Consider the following 23,328-nt stretch of genomic DNA (forward strand, 5'->3'; position numbering starts at 1 on the left):
TTGGCATGTGGATTTTTACCACTAAGCCACCTGGGAATCCCTTGTATCTTATATATAATGTGAATCATATTACATATATATGTAATACATATATGTAATATTACACACATATACACACAAATATGTAATCTCTCCAGCGAACAGCAAAGGCCTGGTGAAAATACATACCTATTTTAGATTCCAAGACAATTAATGATCTATTCATTGAGAATATGCCATTCGCCTAAAAGTATGCTAGGAACATATGTTAAGGGATGTGGCAGAAGTGACAGAGTCATCTCAGAATTTTATCTCAAGGATATCTTTGTAACACTGTTTAAGAACGATGTCCTCTGCTAAAAGTTAGGCAAGGAATTCAACCCCAGTCCTCAGGGTTATGCCTGTAGCTCCAAATTCTTTAGAGAGAATTCCGGTTTTCTCCTGATCCTGAAAGAAAACAGAATGCCTCCTATTAGAAACAGGGACAGTTTGTCCAAACATAGGGTTCCTAGGTGGCTCAGTGGTAAAGAATCTGCCTGCCAATGAGAGAGATACAAGTTCGATCCCTGGAGGTGGAAATGGCAACCCATTCCAGTATTCTTGGATGGAGAATCCCTTGGACAGAGGGACCTGGTGAGCTATAGTCAGTGGGGTTGCAAAAAGTTGGACATGACTAACACACACACATTAATAGCAGATATAGAATGATATGTCACCTTCTCACAAGGAAATGTAGATTCTGGACATGCTTTGTTTTGAGTGCTGGTATGCATCCAGCATGAGTAGAGACGTTGGAATTTTCCTATTTTTCTACATTTGCTCATGAGAGAAAAGGAAGGTACACATCAAACTGTTAACAGAGGGCATATAAACAGTTATCTACTCCCCACCTTTCTCCTCTTATGGAAACAAGCCACACTCCCTGATAAACCACTGTCTTCTTGCTCTTGTCAGTTGTTCCAAATGGAAGCTGCCATTTTCTTTTCAATTCTATCTCTTGGGCTGCAGGAATTGCTTAACCGTACTGCCCTAGAGTCCCTGGCCAAAGTGATTAGTTCAGAGATTAGACTGTGACTCAAATCAAACAAATCAACGTGCTTGCTGAGGGTTTTTTGTAACTGGCTACTGTTAAGAGGAGAAAGACTTCATCTCTTTCCATTCACAGATGATTCTTGAACTGCCAGGGCCCAATTTCATTCCCAATGGAAAAGAATCTGTCTATGGGAACAGAGGCTTCCCTGGTGGCTCAGATGGTAAAGAATCTGCTTGCAATGTGGGAGACCCAGGTTCCATCACTGGGTCTGGAAGATCCCCTGGAGAAGGAAATGGCAACCAACTCTAGTATTCTTGCCTGGAGAATTTCATGGACAGAGGAGCCTAGTGGGCTACAGTCCATAGGGTCACAAAGAGTCCGACACTACTGAGTACCTAACACTTTCACTTTCAGTACCTATATTCTTGTAATTGGTGCAGGAATGGGCATGTGACTCAAACCAGGCCAATCAGAATCCTTTCTTGAGATTTTTGCTGACCCAAGTGGGGAAGGAAGAACTTTGTTCTCTGATATTGTAAACAGGTAGGCCTAGAATCTTACAACAATGGCCATGTCCCCATAGGTGAAAAAGGCAAGCCTGTAATTAAGGAGGAAGACAGCTGAGATCCAGAAAGAAAAAACAGGAGAGATTCTTGATGGCATTTAGAATCTTGACTCCAGGTATTCCTTAGGCCAGCTTCACTTATACCATTGATACATTTGAAAACATGATCCAGTAAATTCTCTTCACTTATGTTAGCTCAAGTAGAGTTTCTATCATCTGCAGCCAAAAAAAATTCTGAGTAATACAATTAATGTATAAAATTGAAAATGGAATCCTCCCGAACCCCTTCTCTAGAAGCATTAGTCAAGGCTAATGGATATTAGTGACAGAAACCCAATTTGATCCATCTTAAACAAATAGGGAAATTTATTTGCTTCTATAACCAAGCTTTTGGAGGACCAAGTATGTGAGGGGGCCTGGAGGACTCTAAGAGCCAGGGCTCATGACTAGCTCTAGCCTATCTTCACTTTTCTCTGCCTGTTAACTCCATTCTCAGGTGTGTGTTAGTTGCTCAGTTGTGTCCAGTTCTTTGCAACCCAATGGACTGTAGCCCATCAGGCCCCTCATTGCAGGCAGTCTCTTTACCAACTGAGCCACCAGGAAAGACGATTTAAGTACTATCATTACTCAAATTGGTTTCCATGCCTCTCCTTGAGCCTGTGGTCAGGCATGTGGAGAACTTGTGGAGTCTGGAGAACTCAAGATCTTGGCAGTTCCTATCTAGAAGCAACATCTAGGGTGAGGGAAAAGAAGTTTTACCTTTCAAATTGGGAGATAAATTGGCTCTGACATAATCACTGGGGAACTCATTTAAAGTAAGACAGCAGATAGGGACTTCCCTGGTGGTCCAGTGGTTAAAATTTCACCTTCCAATGCAGAGGGTATGGGTTTGATCCCTGGGTGGGGAGTCAAGATCCCATATACCTTGTGACCAAAAAATAAATAAATAAAACAGGAGCAATATTGCAACAAATTCAACAAAGATTTTAAAAATGGTCCATATCAAAAAAAAAAAAAACTTGAAAAAAAAAAAGCATGACAGCAGATGCCATATTTTTGTGTTTACCACAACTCTATATGTTCAGTGTTCACATATTTCATAACACATAGGTAACACTTTGAAAAGATATTCAGTTCAGTCCAGTTCAGTAGCTCAGTCGTGTCTGACTCTTTGCAACCCCGTGGACTGAAGCATGCCAGTCCTCCCTGTCCATCACCAACTACCGGAGCCTACTCAAACTCACGTCCATTGAGTCAGTGATGCCATCCAACCATCTCATCCTCTGTCGTCCCCTTCTCTTCCCGCCTTCAATCTTTCCCAGCATCAGGGTCTTTTCAAATGAGTCAGTTCTTCACATAAGGTGGGCAAAGCATTGGAGTTTCAGCTTCAACATCAGTCCTTCCAATGAAAATTCAGGACTGATTTCCTTTAGGATGGACTGGTTGGGTCTCCTTGCAGTCCAAGGGACTCTCAAAGAGTTTTCTCCAATACTGTGGTTCAAAAGCACCAACTCTTCGGTGCTCAGATTTCTTTATAGTCTAACTCTCACATCCATACGTGACCTGGAAAAACCATAGCCTTGACTAGACGGACCTTTGTTGACAAAGAAATGTCTCTCCTTTTGAATATGCTGTCTAGGTTGGTCATAGCTTTACTTACAAGGAGTAAGCATCTTTTAATTTCATGGCTGCAATCACCATCTGCAGTGATTTTGGAGCCCAGAAAAATAGTCAGCCACTGTTGTCACTGTTTCCCCATCTATTTGCCATGAAGTGATGGGACCAGATGCCATGATCTTAGTTTTCTGAATGTTGAGCTTTAAGCCAACTTTTTCACTCTCCTCTTTCACTTTCATCAAGAGGCTCTTTAGTTCTTCTTCACTTTCTGCCATAAGGGTGGTGTCATCTGCATATCTGAGATTATTGAAAAGATATTAATCTACATTACATATTTATTTGGTTTTAGTATTAAATGCTCTCCTCCTGGAGTAATATCAGATTTGTAAAAAATCTCAGAAATCATCTAGTTTGACTACTTTTAAAGCAAAATACCTCCTTATGTTGTGCTAAACCAGGGGCTTGAATATCTTTATATCTTCACCTATGATGTGAAGAATAAGCAAAATACATTTCTCTTTGAAACAAAAAATTGGGACATAGACCTAAAGCCCAAGTTGACAAAACCAGGAGCTATTAATTCCCCTGCAATCTTTGTATTGCCTTGGGGAAATCACTGTTTATCTGATTTTCTTTTCTTTTCTTTTAGAAAATGAGCATAAAAGTTTAAATATACTGTGGGGGTGGGGGGGCCAAGAGCAAGGGCTCCAATATCTTATAAACACAGAATCGGAGGAGCAGTTTTAATCATTTCTTTCGACCATTATGAAAAGGGTATCCATTTCATTAAGGTGTAAAATTAGCCTGAAATGTTGAATGGTAATTTAAGTTCAATTGGTATATCCTTTAGTATTTATTGAACACCAACTTGTTTGAGATTCCTTGTATGGTACAAAATGTAATCTTTGTTCTCCTCCACAGTTCTTCCGTGAGCATTTTATTTGCTCTTCAGGGATACTGTCTTTTGTCAGTGAAGTGCTTTCCCCTGAAGTAGACTGAAATCTTAAAGATGTAAGTGGCATTCACCATCATGAATATTTGAAAGAATGCAGAATGACTATGTCTGTCTTAAGTGTTTAGATGAATATGACATTAAGTAGCAAAGCACTAAGAAGGTAAAAATCAGTATGAAAGCAAAAATGAAAGAGAGCAATTCTTGCAACATTACGTTTGTCCCACTTGAATATTCAGTAAAATAATAATGATAACAGTAACCAGTGGGGAAGAACATGAACAAATGCAGATTTCAATCCTGTTCTACCTACTGGCAGTGTGAACTTTGACCTGTGTGGCTTAATCTTCATAAACCTCAATTTCCACATCTAAATTTAAATATATACACACATATATATTTAAGTGTATAAAAATGAATATATATATATATATATATATATATATATATATATAACATCAGATCAGATCAGTCGCTCAGTCGTGTCCGACTCTTTGCGACCCCATGAATCGCAGCACGCCAGGCCTCCCTGTCCATCACCAACTCCCAGAGTTCACCCAGACTCACGTCCATCGAGTCAGGGATGCCATCCAGCCATCTCATCCTCTGGCATCTCCTTCTCCTCCTGCCCCCAATCCCTCCCAGCATCAGAGTCTTTTCCAATGAGTCAACTCTTCACATCAGGTGGCCAAAGTACTGGAGTTTCAGCTTTAGCATCATTCCTTCCAAAGAAATCCCAGGGCTTATCTCCTTCAGAATGGACTGGTTGGATCTCCTTGCAGTCCAAGGGACTCTCAAGAGTCTTCTCCAACACCACAGTTCAGAAGCATCAATTCTTCGGCGCTCAGCCTTCTTCACAGTCCAACTCTCACATCCATACATGACCACAGGAAAAACCATAGCCTTGACTAGACAAACCTTTGTTGGCAAAGTAATGTCTCTGCTTTTGAATATGCTATCTAGATTGGTCATAACTTTCCTTCCAAGGAGTAAGTGTCTCTTAATTTCATGGCTGTAGTCACCATCTGCAGTGATTTTGGAGCCCAGAAAAATAAAGCCTGACACTGTTTCCACTGTTTCCCCATCTATTTCCCATGAAATGGTGGGACTGGATGCTATGATCTTCGTTTTCTGAATGTTGAGCTTTAAGCCAACTTTTTCACTCTCCACTTTCACTTTCATCAAGAGGCTTTTGAGTTCCTCTTCACTTTCTGCCACAAGGGTGGTGTCATCTGCATATCTGAGGTTACTGAGATTTCTCCCGGCAATCTTGATTCCAGCTTGTGTTTCTTCCAGTCCAGCATTTCTCATGATGTACTCTGCATATAAGTTAAATAAACAGGGTGACAATATACAGCCTTGACGAACTCCTTTTCCTATTTGGAACCAGTCTGTTGTTCCATGCCCAGTTCTAACTGTTGCTTCCTGACCTGCATACAAATTTCTCAAGAGGCAGATCAGGTGGTCTGGTATTCCCATGTCTTTCAGAATTTTCCACAGCAGCAACAACTTTGTAGACTTCTGTGGGTTACATGAAATGATTACGTGAACCGTGGAGTTTGGAATATGGTAGGCATTCAATAGATATTAGCTGGATTATATTTATGTCATTCGGTCATGGGATAGCCCCACTGCTCTGAAGGTTATTATGGCTTAAAGAGAAAACTGTAGAACTGTGAAGACAGTGAAACTGGGTAAGTGATTGTTGGCAGAGCACTACTTGGGTAAAGGTTTCAAGGGGGTTGTGATTCATCTTCCTCCTTCAATGGGTGGAGAAAGGGCAATTCAGACTCCCTTCAGTCTATTTGCCTTTCTCATTCGATGCAGCCTGATGTCTTCTGAACGTGTCTGAGTTCCTTTGACATGCAGCCTGGAAAATGAGTGTTTAACGTAAATGGTACCTTTCCTTCCTTCTCCACCCCTCACCCCTGACACCTTAGGTAATAGCTTGCTATCTTTCTATGCTACCTACCTGTCTATGCAGCTGTCAGCAGGCAGAGGAGAGAGGTGTTAGGAGACACCACTCAACATATTGTTGATGTAATGCTTTAGTTGATGCAAGTTTGTGTTTGGGAATAATACTAAAATCAACAGGATGTGGAACTAGGGCCATAAAATTAATTGTGGTTAATTAGCAGAATGATACATTTCCCAATGATGTCAGCTTGAGGGTTACAAGAGAGAACTGTCCTTTAGGGAGAGTATGTGATTCTGGAGAAGACTCTTGAGAGTCCCTTGGACTGCAAGGAGATCAAACCAGTCAATCCTAAAGGAAATTCACCCTGAATATTTATTGGAAGGACTGATGCCGAAGCTGAAGCACCAATACTTTGGCCACCTGATGTGAAGAGCTGACTTATTGGAAAAGCCCCTGATGCTGGGAAAGATTGAGGGCAGGAGGAGAAGGGGACGATAGAGGATGAGATGGTTGGATGGCATCACCGACTCAATAGACATGGGTTTGAGGAAACTCTGGGAGATAGTGAAGGACAGGAAAGCCTGGTGTACTGCAGTCCGTGGGCGCGCAGAGAGTCAGACACAAGTGAGGGACTGAACAACACGTGGAGACGCAGATCCTTTAATCTAGCCGCACTGGTTACTGAGTAGTCACTGCTTTCCAGAAACTCTTCTCTGCCTTTGAAGGGTCAGCACGGCACCATGGGACCAAGGAGTCTAAAATCACTAGCTAAACCAACAAGAGATGGCTGTGTTAAATAGAGTGACAAAGTCTTCATTTAAATGAGAAAAGTAACTGACAAATGCAACTGAATGTCCAGTTCACTTCTCAATGCATTCTCTCCCTTTGAGCGGTCAAATGAAGGTGGTAGCTTAGTGAGGTAAAGAAAGCCAGCCAGGGAGGAAGCCAGTCTCGAGGACATACTTCATCCAGGCCCAGGTGAACTGCTCTGTCCTTCACAGAGAACAAAAGTCTTTCGTAACTAAGGTGCCACTTCACTGCTCTTGAACTCTTCTCTGCAAGGCTCCATCTGTTTTTGTAAATAAAGCCTTCCTTCATTCATTGTATATACACAGTGGTTTATTTTTTGTGTCTCTTTGTTATAATTAGCACATCCATTCATGCCTTCCTCAAATAACACTATAAACACCTTGACTAGGGTTTGTTTTGTGAGTTTCCAGCCCCCCCACCCCAAAAAAGAACATTCTGCTGCCAGCACTCAGGCAATAGAGTTACAATTATGTATCATTAATATCACCCATCCTTTATAGTAAGAAAGTAATCTTATTTTTCTAGTTTCTACTCTCTTTCTCTCCTCTGTCAGCATTAGCCACAAGCCATGGTAATGCTGTATTCAAATTTCAAAGTCCTGGAAGAAGTAACTAGCTGATTCAGGGTCTATGAATTTACAATAGAATTGAGTTTTGCCTTATGCATTTTGAGTACTGAGTTGAATTATGCAGTACTTGGATAGACTCACCGTTCAATAGATGGGTTTTAGGTGACTAGAATTGTTATAAACAAATTTTGGACAATTTAAAAAATGCACCTTAATGACTTGATATGAAATTTTTCTCCCTATTTGTGGGGGAAGATTTTAATTATATTATCCATAATGTTTACCATCACAAAAAATTAGGTGGCTGTCTCAAACTGTAAAGAGTCTTATGTGACCTCAGGATAAAAAAGGATTCCGGGCAGCTCTTGGTAAATTATCCCATGATCTAAATAGCTATTTTTTAAAAAAGAACTCCATCAAAACTGGGAATATTTAAGTATTTTTAAGTATTAGAGTAACAAGTACAATAGTAGCAAATGCTTGCTTCCACAAATTGTGATAAAGATTTTGTTCAGTTGCCCAGTCATATCCGACTCTTCGCAACCCCATGGAAAATGCCAGACCTCCCTGTCCCTCACCATCTCCTGAAGTTTGCCCAAGTTCATGTCAACTGCATCAGTGATGCCAGTTAGTCATCTCATCCTCTGTTGCCCTCTTCTTCTTCTGCCCTCAATCTTTCCCAGCATCACTGACTTTTCCAATGAGTTGGCTATTCACATCAGGTAGCCAAAATACTGGAGCTTCAGCTTCAGCATCATTTCTTCCAGTGAGTATTCAGGGTCTATTTCCCTTAAGACTTACTGGTTTGATCTCCTTGCCATCCAAGAAAGTCTCAGGAGTCTTCTCCACACCACAGTTCTAAGGCATCAATTCGTTGGTGCTCTGCCTTCTTTACAGTCCAGTTTTCACAATCGTATATGACCACTGGGAAAACCGTACCCTTGACTATATGGACCTTTGTTGGCAGAGTAATGTCTCTGCTTTATACCACACTGTCTAGGTTTGTCTTAGCTTTCCTGCCAAGAAGCAATCGTCTTCTGATTTCGTGGAGGCAGTCACCATCTGCAGTGATTTTGGAGCCCAAGGAGAGGGAATCTGTCACTGCTTCCCCCTTCTCCCCTTCTATTTGCCATGAAGTGATGGGGCCAGACGCCATGATCTTAGTTTTTTTCTTAATATTGAGTTTTAACTTGGCTCTTTCACTCTCCTCCTTCATCCTCATCAAGAGGCTCTTTAGCTAATAACAAGTGATCACAATTAATGACAACATTGTGATTCCTGGGACTGAATCATGATGACAATCACAGCAGCACAAACCTGTAAAGTAACACAATCTGTGTCCTACTTTGCATAAGATATTGAACCGAATTGTCTTTCTTGAAATACATTCTATATAAATCAATTACAATATATCAAGTAATAAGCTCAATGTCTCTTTGAAACATTTTTTCAAGTAAATTTTTATATTGGGGACTTCCCTGTGGTCCAGTGGTTGTGAATCTGCCTTCCAGTGTAAGGGACACAGGTTTGATCCCTGGTCCAGGCAATCCCACATGCCAAGGAGCAGCTAAGCCTGTGCGCTGCAGCACTGTAGAGCCCATACTCTGCAAAAGGAGAAGCCACTGCAATGAGAAGCCTGCACACCACAACTAGAGAGAAGCCCCACTGGCCCTAACTAGAGAAAGCCTGAGCACAGCAAAAAGACACAGTGCAGCAAAAAAATACAATTTTTATGTTGAAATAATTTCGGATTTACCAAAAAGTTTCAAGAACAGTACAGAAAACTTTGATATACACTTTATACAGATTCACCAAGTGTTTTAATTTGCTACATCTTTTATCAGTCTATTATTTTTTGGACCATTGTAATGTGGGTAGCCTACATCATGCCCATGTGCCACAACTACTGAGCCCAACCTCGAGAGCCCAACCTCATGCCTGGGCTTAGTTGCTCTGCATCATGTAGGATCTTCCTGGACCAGGGATTGAATCCATGTCCCCTGCATTGGCAAGTGGATCCTTAATCACTGGACTACCAGGCAAGTCCAAAGATTATGTATTCTTACAAAAGAGATGTTATGCCTTTCTCAAGGTATTCCTTCCATGATGGACACGTGACATCCATCTCCTCTTCATTAGCAATTTAACTTTGGTTAATTAATCAAAGTATAGTCTTAATTCTCCCTGTATGGCTACTGGTTTTCCCGCTTGTGATTGTTACACAATCTATGGGGTCATGTCTATTCTTTAGACCATGTTTACACCATATGTCAGGACAATTACAGAATTTCTAATGTTTCTTTTTCCTAAGTATGTAATGATTCTTGCTGCTGCTGCTAAGTTGCTTCAGTCGTGTCCGACTCTGTGCGACCCCACAGACGGCAGCCCACCAGGCTCCCCCGTCCCTGGGATTCTCCAGGCAAGAACACTGGAGTGGGTTGCCATTTCCTTCTCCAGTGCATGAAAGTGAAAAGTGAAAGTGAAGTCGCTCAGTCCTGTCCGACTCTTTGCGACCCCATGGACTGCAGCCTACCAGGCTCCTCCATCCATGGGATTTTCTAGGCAAGAGTACTGGAGTGGGGTGCCATTTCCTTCTCCAATGCATGAAAGTGAAAAGTGAAAGTGAAGTCACTCAGTCCTGTCTGACTCTTTGCGACCCCATGGACTGCAGCCTACCAGGCTCCTCCGTCCATGGGATTTTCTTGCTATGTTTCTGTAAAAACAAAAAGTTAGCATGTCCATATATAACATTGTTATCTAATTGAGTTCAGTGGAATATAGTGATTGAGACTACAGCCTCTAGACTTGCATGGCTTGGGTTTGAAATTTCAAACCTATTTCACTACTTTTCCACCAGAAAACTTTGATAAGTTATCCTGTGTTTCAAATTTATCATCTATAAAATTTAGAAGGTGAGAATACTGCATTGGCTATACCCCAATATAAAATAATAAGATGTTAAAAAGGAAAAGAAGAAACAAACCAAAAAAAAGGGAACAAAAGAAAATGCTCCCTTTTATCATCATCTTTTCTTATTTAAGCTGCTGATGTTGTTGATTACATAGTTCTACTTAGAAAGTAAATGCATAAACACTTCTTCCTTTCCTTGGTGTATTTTCTATCTTGGTTGTAATGGATGCGAGTCTTCCTTTAAAATATGCTTCATGTGTACTAAAGTAAACCAAAGCTGAAGCTGGCCTCATAGCACACATCCTCATTCCTTCATTTCTCCAGTTTTCCATTGGCCTCCTTCAGTGCTCCAGATTATCTTTTCTGCCTTTTGAGATCAGGGTTCCTCCTGTGACCCTCTTGAATGGAAGGTATTCTAGGCTTAAAAGTCAGACAGACTTTCATTTTTTTTTTAGCTTTTTATTTTATATCAGAGTATAGCCAATTAACAATGTTGTGATAGTTTCAGGTGGGCAGAAAAGGGACTCAACCATACATATACACGTATCCATTCTCCCCCAAACTCCCCTCCAGGCTGACACATAGCATTGAGCAGAGTTCCCTGTGTTGTACAGTAGGACCTTGGTGGTAACCATTTTAAAAATAGGAGTGTGTACATGTCCATCTCAAACTCCCTAACTATCCCTTCCCCCTTGGCAACCACAAGTTCGTTCTCTAAGAGACAAACTTTCATTTGAAACTGGGATTTACCACTTACCAGCTGAGTGAACTTGGGAGAACTGCTTAGCCTAGAAGATGGAGACAGAGTATATATGAGATGGTTGGATGGCATCACCCACTCAGTGGACATGAATTTGAGCAATTTCCGGGAGATGGTGCAGGACAGGGAGGCCTGGAGTGCTGCAGTCCATGGGAGTCACAAAGAGTCGGACACGACTGAGTGACTGAACAACAAAACAACTCTAAACCTTAGCTATAAAATGTAGGGTAGTTGCAAGGTTTGGATGACATTAAGCAAAATTTTATATGTAAAACCTTAATAAAGTATTTTGTCTGCAGTTCAAGGTACTCGTCAAATATGGCATCCTCTTCCTCAGCTCAGTCTGGGAACCTGTGTTGGCCTCATGAGTCTCTCTCCATGGAGTCCCTGAAACTGGTCCAGTTCCCTTCAGGACAGTATTTCTTATCCTGGGAAGATAGCAAGTATCTGGATGATGAGGTATTTTCCAAAAGTACCTCAACAGGCTAGTCCACGTTTTCTTACCCTGGGAAGCAGAGATCCTAAAGCTCTGGAACCCTGAAGACTGAGTGAAGAATGTTGGGGTTGCGAAGGCGTGAAGACCAAGCTTTGCCTACTCTCACTGGCATGACTGTTGTCTGTGCTGACATAGCAGACATTCTTGTCCTTTCTAGTTCTGCTCCATAGCAGCCTTCCTTCTTTTCCCATTAAAAACAAAACAAAACAAAACAAAACTGTATTGGAGTATAGTTACTTTACAAGGTTATGGTAGTTTCTACTGTACAGCAAGGGAATCAATGATAGATGCATGCACACTCAGTCGTGTCTGACTCTTTGTGACCCCATGGACTGTAGCCCACCATGCTCCTTTGTCCATGGGATTCTCCAAGAAAGAATACTGGAGTGGGTTGCCATGCCCTCCTCCAGATACAGATAGATAGACAGATAGATAGATATATCTCCTTTTTTTTTAATTTCCTTCCCATTTAGGTCACCACAGAGCATTGAGTAGAGTGCTCTGTGCTGTACAGTAGGTTCTCATAGTTATCTATTTTATACCAAGTATCAATAGCATATACACACCAATCCCAGTCTCCCAATCCCATACCCCTCTTCTGCTCCTAGTTCTTGATGAAGTATTTTTACAGCATTGTTTTTTAAATCCTAATGAATTAGAATTTAATGTTTCATTGTAATCTTTAGTTCACTGTACTGATGCATCTACCATTTGCATGTCTTTTAGGGACTAAAACTCAGTGAGAAATCATGGGATATGTTGGGAATTTGGGAAAGTATTTATGACAGCCAAAGGCAGCAGCTGGAGTCATTTTCTTTTTATTAAAACTAGATGTTTGGTTCTGATTACAAAATAACACATTCTTAAAACTGGAAAAATTAGAAAGCAAGCAAAGTGATTGTGTCTATAGTATTCCAGGACAGTATTCCTCAAAATGTGATCTGCTTCTGAATCTCCTGTATGCTGGTTAACGATATCACTTCATGAGCCTTCCAGTAGTACTAAATCAGAGGTGACGTTTAGTGAACTTCACACATACCTCTTCAGACAGACTGAAGTCCCATAACTAGGCTCTCACCATGTATTTAATATGTTTCTTACCCTTCAACTACTAAAGTTTTTTCATCCCAATATGTAAAAGCAAGTAAAGATTCTGAAAATGTCTTTCATAAAATGATTTGCAAGTTTCTGTAAAACAATATACGAGTTTCTAGTGAACTCATGATTTGCCAGAAAAAAAAAGCTTTCTTCATTCAGGTATAAGAAAAACATTGATCAACTAGGAAATTAGGTGTCAATTTACATAAGTCTGCAAACGAACTCCAACCACCACTTATGGGAGAGGCAGTAGTGGTAAAAACCGAGAGGGGTGCTCACTGAGATTGTTTGAGTTAATTTTTTTTATCTTAGTTTTAATTCTCATATATCAGGTGTAAGGCTAGTACACAAAATGCACTTCTTATGTTGAAAAGCTGGGGCCAAGCTGGGCTCCACCCCAGCCTGAGGCATCTGCATTTTACCACCCTGCCCAGTGTTTGTTTTGAGTCCTGTGGCTTTGAAAGGGGTGTGGCAACCCGGGTGGAGATTCCACGAGTGCACAGTGGACAGGCTTATACCTGTAGGCACGGCTTTGTCCCTGTGGGTTTAGGACACAGTGTACCAGTATGATGTTTTGAGCATCAGGACTCATTGACCCCAGAAATGGTAGACTAAGTCTGATTTTTTTTTTTCCCCCAAGCTGAGTTGCATAAAGGGGAGGATTTAGAAAATGGACTTTAGCGTCAGATAATCCTAACTTCAAATTCTGATGCCACTCTTCTGAATTGTGTGACCTAGGTCTCAGTTTTCTCATATGCAAAACAAACATAATTTCTAGCAGGAGAATAAGGATTAGATGTTATAGTGTGGGGCTTCCCTGAAGGCTCGGTGGTAAAGACTCTGCCTGCCAGTGACATGGGTTCGATCCCTGGTCTGGGAAGATTCCACATGCTGTGGAGCAACTAAGCCTGCGCACTACAACTGTTCAACCTGTGCTCTGGAGACTGGGAACTGCAACTGCTGAAGCCAAGTGCTTGGAGCCAATGCTCTGCAACAAGAGATGCTGCTGCAATGAAAAGCCCGTGCACTGCAACTAGAGAGTAGCTCCTGCTTGCCGGAACTAGGAAAAAGCCCCTGCAGCAACAAAGACCCAACACAGGGAAAATAAAATTAAAAAGAAATCAAAAATAAATTGCTGCTGCTGCTAAGTAGCTTCAGTCGTGTCCGACTCTGTGTGACCCCATAGATGGCAGCCCACCAGGCTCCCCTGTCCCTGGGATTCTCCAGGCAAGAACACTGGAGTGGGTTGCCGTTTCCTTCTCCAATGCATGAAAGTGAAAAGTGAAAGTGAAGTTGCTGAGTCTTGTCCGACTCTTAGCGACCCCATGGACTGCGGCCCACCAGGCTCCTCCGTCCATGGGATTTTCCAGGCAAGAGTGCTGGAGTGGGGTGCCATTGCCTTCTCCTAAATAAATTGCTATAGTATGTCAATTTGTCATAAATTTTCATATACTATGACAATAAATAGCCATCTCTATGCCAGCTAAGCATATATAAAGTGCAAGGCACATAGTAGTCTTAATAAGTGGTGCTAGAATTATTATCCTTTCCCTTAAATATTGAATACCTGCTCAACACAAACCTGAGAAGGGAGGAAGATGAAATGAACCTAACACTGTTGTTGTTTAGTCGCTAAGTCATGTCTGACTCTTGGGACCTGGAGGACTATAACCTTCTGGCTCCTCTGTTCATGAGATTTACCAAGCAAGAATAGTGGAGTGGATTGCCATTTCCTTCTCCAGGGGATCTTCCCAATGCAGGGATCGAACCTGCATCTCCAGCATTGGCAAGTGGATTTTTTACCACTGAGCCACTAGAGAAGCCGCAAACCTAATACGGACAGGTGGTTTTTCTTTTTGTAGGGAGAGAGGAGCCAGTCTGAAGCTACAAGCCTCTTGATGAGGATGGGCTGACCATACCCAGGGCCAGGCTCTATGTCAGCTCAGCAAAACGTCTGCCCAGTACTTCCCAGATATTACAAAGGACACATCACGGCAGCAGAGACGGAGGGAGAGCAAATCTGAGACTCTAAGTCAAAGCCCTAAGCCACTGTGCCAAACAGAAAGTTTTGCTTTCTACTTCACAATATATACCTGCTTATTTTTATATAAAAATGGTGGTGTTCCCTCCCCAAATCCTCAGGGTAAATTGGTACTTGAGGGAGCTGCACTATGTTTATTCTAAGGCCTCAGATGGCCCTGGGTAAGTACATACACAACAGTTTGAGGAGCAGCCATCTAAAATCCAAGAGAACAAGACCACATTCCTTCTTCAGGAATCCAACTGCTGTTTACTCTCCTCTTCCCAGCTGCCCCTACACCCCAACTCCACCTCCACCTCCCAGACCCAGCTGAAAAGACACTCTGGATACATCTCACAGTAACCCTTCCACTGCTCCAAGGAGAAGGATCTAGCTTTTTCCATCTTTGTATCCTCCTAGTGCAGGGATGAGCTTCCTTGCTTGCTCAGATGGTAAAGAATCTGCCTGCAATGTGGGAGACCTGGGTTCGACACCTGAGTTGGGAAGATCCCCTGGAGGAGGGCATAGCAACCCAGTCCAGTATTCTTGCCTGGAGAATCCCCATGGACAGAGGACCTTGGTGGGCTACAGGTGGGCTACAGTCCATGGGGTTGCAAAGAGTCAGAAACAACTGAGCCACTAAGCACAGCATCACAATGCAGGGATACTTATAAGCACTCAGTAAATAGTTAATGGGCTTAATACATCAGTGAAAGGAAAACATCTGGAAAGGAGCTCTTCTAAACATTTTTTTATTTTTATTTATTTTATTTTTTTGGTTTCTGCTAGCCTTTATTTGAGAAAATTTACACAAAAATCCCAATCCAACACTTACAAATGAATCTGTATAAATCCCACATGCCTCATTTGAACATTTTTTTAAATAATTTTATTTATTTATGTCTGACTGTGCCGGTCTTTGTCTGCACAGGCTTTTCTCTAGTTGCGGTGAGCAGGGACTACTCTTTAGTCACTGGGATACACGGGCTTAGTTACTCTGTAGCGTGTGGGATCTTCCAGGATCAAAGATTGAACTCGCTCTCTTGCATTGGCAGGCAGATTCTTAACCACTGAGCAACCAGGGAAACCTGGAAAGGAGCTGTTTTATAAGGACTTTTCCTCCTCATACCAGGATTGTGCTCCGGTCAAAGAAGATAGACTGAGCCCAGTATTTTAGAGGAAGATATTCTGAATGATGTTAGCTCATATACATTCATGTGGACCCCAGAAACCTGATACAAACAAAAAGGCTTTGCACTAATTATATGGCCTTTTTATACTTTCTTTTCACGTTATATATTTTTAGGGAAAGACAACTTTTAAGTTAAAACCTTTAAATTTTGCAGATAGATCCAGTGTCAGAAAGCAAGGCGAGAGATGAGCTGCTGAAACGGATATATTTTTGCTTTCAGATTTTGTAGTTTGTCACAGCAGGCAAAATTCAGTCTTTTGGTAATTTTTCTCAGAATTTTCCCCCATTAAATAGATAAGTAATGATGTGGAAAAGCGCACACACACACACACACACAGCTGTTGAGAGAGGAAAGAACAAAACCATTATTAGACTCCACTGCTCTAGGAATCTTGCTATATATGGCTTTAAATAGACAACAAGAACTGAAAATTGTTGGATGCAGCAGTTCAGTTCGTTTCACTGCAGATACTAGAAATAACAACCACCAAGAAAAGACAGCAAAGAAAAAGAAATCTACTTGCAGACGGATTTGCTCATAAAATGTACTACTGCCCTGGAGGTCTGCATTACCTCTTACCTACTAGTACTTTAGTAATCCTATAGAGAGTGCTGGGGCTTATCAATATCTTAAAGAAATACATAACCAGAGCTCTAAGTTTATTTTTAATATTTAATTCTATTCTTATTTATGCCTAGTCTAATTGCTTTAGGGCTTATTTGGGAGTCCAGTTCAAGAACTATTTATTCAGCTTCCATTTTGTGTCGGGTCTGTGTATATTTCACGACCTCAGACTCTGATCTCTAGTAACTGACAGTAAAAGAGAGCTATGTAAAGAAACATATACAATACAGCTTATTTATTAAGTCCAGGAATCTAACGGCTTCACTCATTGACCTAATTAGGATGTGCTTTATCTTTATTAACAAAATTATAAGCATAATTCTCTACTAATCTCAAATCCACTTCAAAATGCAAATCTATATATGCACACACTGATGCCAGAAGAGGCAAGAAGGATAGGAATTTGACTGTTAGAGTAGTATTTTTCATTGGAAAATATGCAAGATAAATTATTATTCACAGTCTAAGCCTAGCTTTGAAAGAGGCATTTTTTATTTTTGGCAAATATTGTAATAATTCTTTCCCACTAAAATGGAAACTATACTCCTAAATTTAAAAAAAAAAAAAAAAAAGGAAAAAAATTTAAAGCCATGATTATTTTCCCTCAGAATTTTGCCCCTAATTCAACCTTATTGAATTACTTAATGTTTTCAAAAGTAGAAACCATAATAAGCCTTTTCAGAGATGTTTTTGAAGTTATGAATTAGTGAATAAGCAAGGAATTTTGAATATTTCACATAAGGTTGCTTCCCACTAAGTATGGATCATTTCTAGGTGGTTCAGAGTACTGCTGAATTTTAATTATTGCCTTTCTCTTGCCTTAGAGAGCATCACATGTTAAACCTCCGTGAACAAAGATCACAGAGACCACTGGGGTTGAAAATGGATCAAAGAGAATTCCCAATGTCCAGAAGGAAATGTGGGGCTATGAGGTGAATATTATCATATTCTCACCCCAGAGAACCCAGACCTGTAAGCACTCAATAAGTGTTGAGGAAGACTGGTAATCTACCTTGAAACTCAAATGAAAAATAATCACTGTGAAATGGCTTAAGAGTTTATCATACACAAAAACTAAGTCCAGTTAGAGATGTAGTTTTCAAGAGCCACTGAATGTCAATCTGATTTACATTTGATTTAAATTTGATTTTCCTGGAAGAAAATCAAAATACTTTCATGAAATCTGATTTCCCTGGAGGAAAGTAAGGCTGGTGTTCTTTAGCCAAGACATTTATACTCTGGCACCTTTACCAAAAGATCTGCAGAAAGATAATTTACTCATTAAAACAGTGATCCAGACTCGACTTAAAAAATGACTGTAATATCTATCATTTTTGCAGCTGGCCAAGCTGGGGTTAAAATCAGGCATTCACATTCACACTTCTCGTTGTAGAAAGGAAAAAAGAAGCTTTAAAGATACTAATGAGCTATTCCATTTCAAAGCTATATTTGAAATTATCTGTTATTGGTAAAGTAGAATTGTGACATCTGAAGCCAGACCTCCAATAAATTAAGTCTTCAATGAGTTACGGCAGATGTGGAGGAAAATCATGGTGTCCTTGTCCTCTCATAGTGCATTGAACTTATTCCTACTGTAAAATTTGACATAGTCTATTCTTCACTCTCACCATACATTAAGTTTTTTCAGAGCACAGATGGCATTTTATTCACCAACGAATTTCCAATGGCTAGGACACTGCCCAGGACATGTTAAATCCTTAAAATAATAGTAGTTAAAGGAATACATAAACATCCATTAATATATAATCTAATGACCACTGGGTCAGCAGTGCTATATTACAGATATAATGAAGCACCATGTTAGAAAAGTTCTCTTTCTTCCAAAAGCCTAGATTTTTATTAACTGCAATATTAACACAAACAGCTAAGAGGATTGTTAACACAATTTAAGTGGTATAATGACCCGTTTTAATGATCAGATCAGATCAGATCAGTCGCTCAGTCGTCTCCGACTCTTTGCGACCCCATGAATTGCAGCACGCCAGGCCTCCCTGTCCATCACCAACTCCCGGAGTTCACCCAGACTCACGTTCATCGAGTCAGTGATGCCATCCAGCCATCTCATCCTCGGTCATCCCCTTCTCCTCCTGCCCCTAATCCCTCCCAGCATCAGAGTCTTCTCCAGTGACTCAACTCTTCACATGAGGTAGCCAAAATACTGGAGTTTCAGCTTTAGCATCATTCCTTCCAAAGAACACCCAGGGCTGATCTCCTTCAGAATGGACTGGTTGGATCTTCTTGCAGTCCAAGGGACTCTCAAGAGTCTTCTCCAACACCACAGTTCAAAGCATTAATTCTTCGGCACTCAGCCTTCTTCACAGTCCAACTCTCACATCCATACATGACCACAGGAAAAACCATAGCCTTGACCAGAGGGACCTTTGTTGGCAAAGGAATGTCTCTGCTTTTCAATATGCTATCTAGGTTGGTCATAACTTTCTTTCCAAGGAGTAAGCGTCTTTTAATTTCATGGCTGCAGTCACCATCTGTAGTGATTTTGGAGCCCAGAAAAATAAAGTCTGACACTGTTTCCACTGTTTCCCCATCTATTTCCCATGAAGTGATGGGACCAGATGCCATGATCTTCGTTTTCTGAATGTTGAGCTTTAAGCCAACTTCTTCACTCTCCACTTTCACTTTCATCAAGAAGCTTTTGAGTTCCTCTTCACTTTCTGCCATAAGGGTGGTGTCATCTGCATTTCTGAGGTTATTGATATTTCTCCCAGCAATCTTGATTCCAGCTTGTGTTTCTTCCAGCCCAGCGTTTCTCATGATGTACTCTACATATAAGTTAAATAAGCAGGGTGACAATATACAGCCTTGATGTACTCCTTTTCCTATTTGGAACCAGTCTGTTGTTCCATGTCCAGTTCTAACTGTTGCTTCCTGACCTGCATACAAATTTCTCAAGAGGCAGATCAAGTGGTCTGGTATTCCCATCTCTTTCAGAATTTTCCACAGTTTATTGTGATCCACACAGTCAAAGGTTTTGGCATAGTCAATAAAGCAGAAATAGATGCTTTTCTGGAACTCTCCTCCTTTTTCCATGATCCAGTGGATGTTGGCAATTTGATCTCTGGTTCCTCTGCCTTTTCTAAAACCAGCTTGAACATCAGGAAGTTCACGGTTCACATATTGCTGAAGCCTGGCTTGGAGAATTTTGAGCATTACTTTACTAGCGTGTGAGATGAGTGCAATTGTGCGGTAGTTTGAGCATTCTTTGGCATTGCCTTTCTTTGGGATTGGAATGAAAACGGACCTTTTCCAGTCCTGTGGCCACTGCTGAGTTTTCCAAATTTGCTGGCATATAGAGTGCAGCACTTTCACAGCATCATCTTTCAGGATTTGGAATAGCTCAACTGGAATTCCATCACCTCCACTAGCTTTGTTCGTAGTGATGCTTTCTAAGGCCCACTTGACTTCACATTCCAGGATGTCTGGCTCTAGGTCAATGATCACACCATCGTGATTATCTGGGTTAAATCATTACAATACAAAGGGGAAGAAGATTATGCATTTAATATTTTCATACAATTCCAAGATAATCTTGGAAGTTCCCTGTACATTGTTTTTTTTAAATAATTGTATATACCATTAGGTGATATTCTGGAACATATCTTTACAGTCTGGTCCAGTGGATTTTTAAAAAATGTCTTCAAGGGAAAGAAAGAAAGTGAAAGTCATGTCAGACTCTTTGCGCCCCCGTGAACTGTAGCCCACCAGGCTCCTCAATCCATGGGATTCTTCAGGCAAGAATAGTGGAGTGGGTTGCCATTTCCTTCTCCAAGGGGTCTTCCCAACCCAGGGATCAGACCCAGGTCTCCCGCATTGCAGGCAGATGCTTTAACCTCCGAGCCAAAGGGAAAGGTGGGTGAATAATTTAGGAGTATGAAATTAACAGATACACAACACTACGCATAAAAAAAATAAACAAGGATTTCCTATATAGCTATAGAGAACTATATGGGCTTCCCAGGTGGCTCAGTGGTAAAGTATTCACCTGCATTGCAGGGGATGTGGGTTCAATCCCTGGTTTGGGAAGATTCCCTGGAGAAGGAAATGGCAACCCACTCCACTCCAGTATTCTTGCCTGCAAAATCCCATCAACAGAGGAGCCTGGTGGGCCATGACTTAGCAGTTATACAACAACAACATAGACAACTATATTCTCCATCATATAATAACCTATAATAGAACAGAATCTGAAAGAGTATACATATATATGCTTTTTCATATATGCATATATGTATATACATATATGTGTATGTGTAACTGGATCACTTTTCTGTACACCTGAAACTGAAGCAATACTATAATCAACTAGTTTAATTTTTTTTTTTTTAAAGCAAAACCAAAATGTTTTCTGGACTGTATCTGGCAAAAGAAATAAACCAGTAAACAGTTGTGGGTTTTATGCCATGCCCCTGGCTGCTGTACTAGAGGCAGTCTTTTATTTCTTTATTTGATCAGGATAATCTTGTGAAGTAGCTGTTAAATTCCTACTTCATGGGTAAGGAAATTGATATCATTATTTGTAACCTTTCAAGGAGTGGAAAATATCTGAATTGGAAGATGTTTAGAGCATGACTGTGCTCAATCCTGAAAAGTACTGGAAAGTGTCTAGAGTAAACAAAATAGATCAAAACACTGCTCCCCGAAGAGTAACCACATGTCACAGCATCTACTGTAATAAGTGCATACAGTATTGCTGAGTGCATTCCCACAGGTCCTTCTGCATTAATTGGGATGGAACTAGGATAGTTTAAGCCTTGTGGGTGAGGTTGCTAGTGGAGAATAGATAAGTCACTCATCTTTGAGATCGAGCTGCCCTGTTTGGGTCACAGGAAAATGCTGGTGTACCCCTCAGGGCTCAATTCTTACAATTTTATATATATATTCTTTATGTATGTATATATTGTTCGTATATATACTGGTGGTGGTGGTTTGGTCACTAAGTCATGTCTGACTCTTGTGACCCCATAGACTGTAGCCTGCCAGGCTCCTCTGTCCGTGGGATTCTCCCGGCAAGAATACTGGAGTGGGTTGTCATTTCCTTCTCCAGGGGATCTTCCTGATCTGGGAATTGAAGCCAGGTCTCCTGCATTCTTGATTAGGCAGATTCTTGACCAACTGACCTGCAAAGAAAGCCCCTTGTATATATACTACACATTTATAAATAACTTGGCTAAGTATATATCCCAAAATTATAGCCCCAACTTGGACGTCCCTTGAGTTCTGGACTCATAGACAAACTACTCAACGTTTCCACATGTCAGCTCCTCCCACAGTCTCCTTCTCTGTCAATGGCAAGTCAGCTCATAAGGCCATTCATAACTGGCACTCTTTTATGTCTCTGAACTCATCTTCTCTTGCTCTCACCTTTGCCCACTTTGTTACAGTCACATGTCCTTTCTTGCTGTTCTTTAGCGTACCTGGCAGCTCCTGCCTCAGGACCCTTCCACTTGCAGTTCTCTATTTGGGATATTTTTTCCCTAGATATCCCAATGGCTTGCTCCCTTATTACCCACAGGTCTATACATGAGTGTCACCTCAGGAAGAACTTCCCATCTAAAATTGAAATTCAGGGACTTCCCTGGTAGCCAGTGGTTAAGGATTTGCTTTGCAATGCAAAGGACATGGGTTTGATCCTTGATTGAGAAGCTAAAATCTCACATGCTGTAGAGCAACTAAGCCTGCTTATCACAACTAGTGAGCTCTGGAGCTCTGCATGCCACAACTAGAGAGTCTGTGTGCTGCAACCATAGATGCTGCACGTCACAGCTAAGACCCAACACGACCAAAGAAATAAATAAATATTTAAAATTGAAATTTTCCCCTACCTGACACCCCAATGCTACTAGCACTTTCCACCCTTCCTTCTTGCTTTATCCTTATCTAACCTATATAGCGGAGAAGGCAATGGCACCCCACTCCAGTACTCTTGCCTGGAAAATCCCATGGACGGAGGAGCTTGGTAGGCTGCAGTCCATGGGGTCGCGAAGAGTTGGACACGACTGAGTGACTTCACTTTCACTTTTCACTTTTGTACATTGGAGAAGGAAATGGCAACCCACTCCAGTATTCTTGCCTGGAGAATCCCAGGGACAGGGGAGCCTGGTGGGCTGCTGTCTATGGGGATGTGCAGAGTCTGACACGACTGAAGTGCCTTAGCAGCAGCAGCTATATAGGATATACTGCTACTGCTGCTTAGTCGCTTCAGTCGTGTCCAACTCTGTGCAGATCTAACAAAGTTCTGGAGAATTATGTTGTTAAAGTCACTGCTTTGAGAAAGTTATAAATACTCGGGAGAACCTGATTACAAAGTAAATGTGCTATTTGGACAAAGATAACTTTAGCCTAGGGGTACCCATTAACACCTTAATAAGAAGGGTTTTTATCTAATCAAAAACAAGCCATGAGGGATGGGGACAAAGTTGGTTAGATTAAGACCATGTGGTCAGAACAGGGATTATGAAAGTAAGGGTCCTTAGGAGCTAGTTTCCTGGGACCTGAATGTGAGGGGGCAAGTAGAAAGAACTAAATGGCCAAATTTGTGCTCTCAGATTGTGTATAGGACTTGACTACGCCCAAGGGCTACAGATTCTCCTTTCCTTCCCTTTTGCCTTTACTCTGTAAGTTTTCTCAGCATCTATCTATGATTGTCTCTACTAACCAAGAAAGAAAGGTCTCTATATATTTTAGTTCCTTTTCCCTGCAAAAAAAAAAAAAAAATATATATATATAGAGAGAGAGAGAGAGAGAGA

The 23,328-nt window shown here is 41.1% G+C and overlaps 1 long non-coding RNA gene across 1 annotated transcript in view; it reads right to left on the reverse strand.

Annotated features, from left to right (window-relative positions):
• Positions 1-266: 266 nt before the first annotated feature.
• The window catches only part of LOC132345327 (uncharacterized), a 72,442-nt gene continuing 49,380 nt past the window's right edge, over positions 267-23,328 (reverse strand). The window contains exon 2 of the long non-coding RNA XR_009494617.1: positions 267-426. This is a non-coding gene — a long non-coding RNA (uncharacterized lncRNA). The remainder of the gene's footprint in view (positions 427-23,328) is intronic.

Source organism: Bos taurus, chromosome 5, assembly GCF_002263795.3.
Source record: "Bos taurus isolate L1 Dominette 01449 registration number 42190680 breed Hereford chromosome 5, ARS-UCD2.0, whole genome shotgun sequence".
NCBI classification, from domain to species: Eukaryota; Metazoa; Chordata; class Mammalia; order Artiodactyla; family Bovidae; genus Bos; species Bos taurus.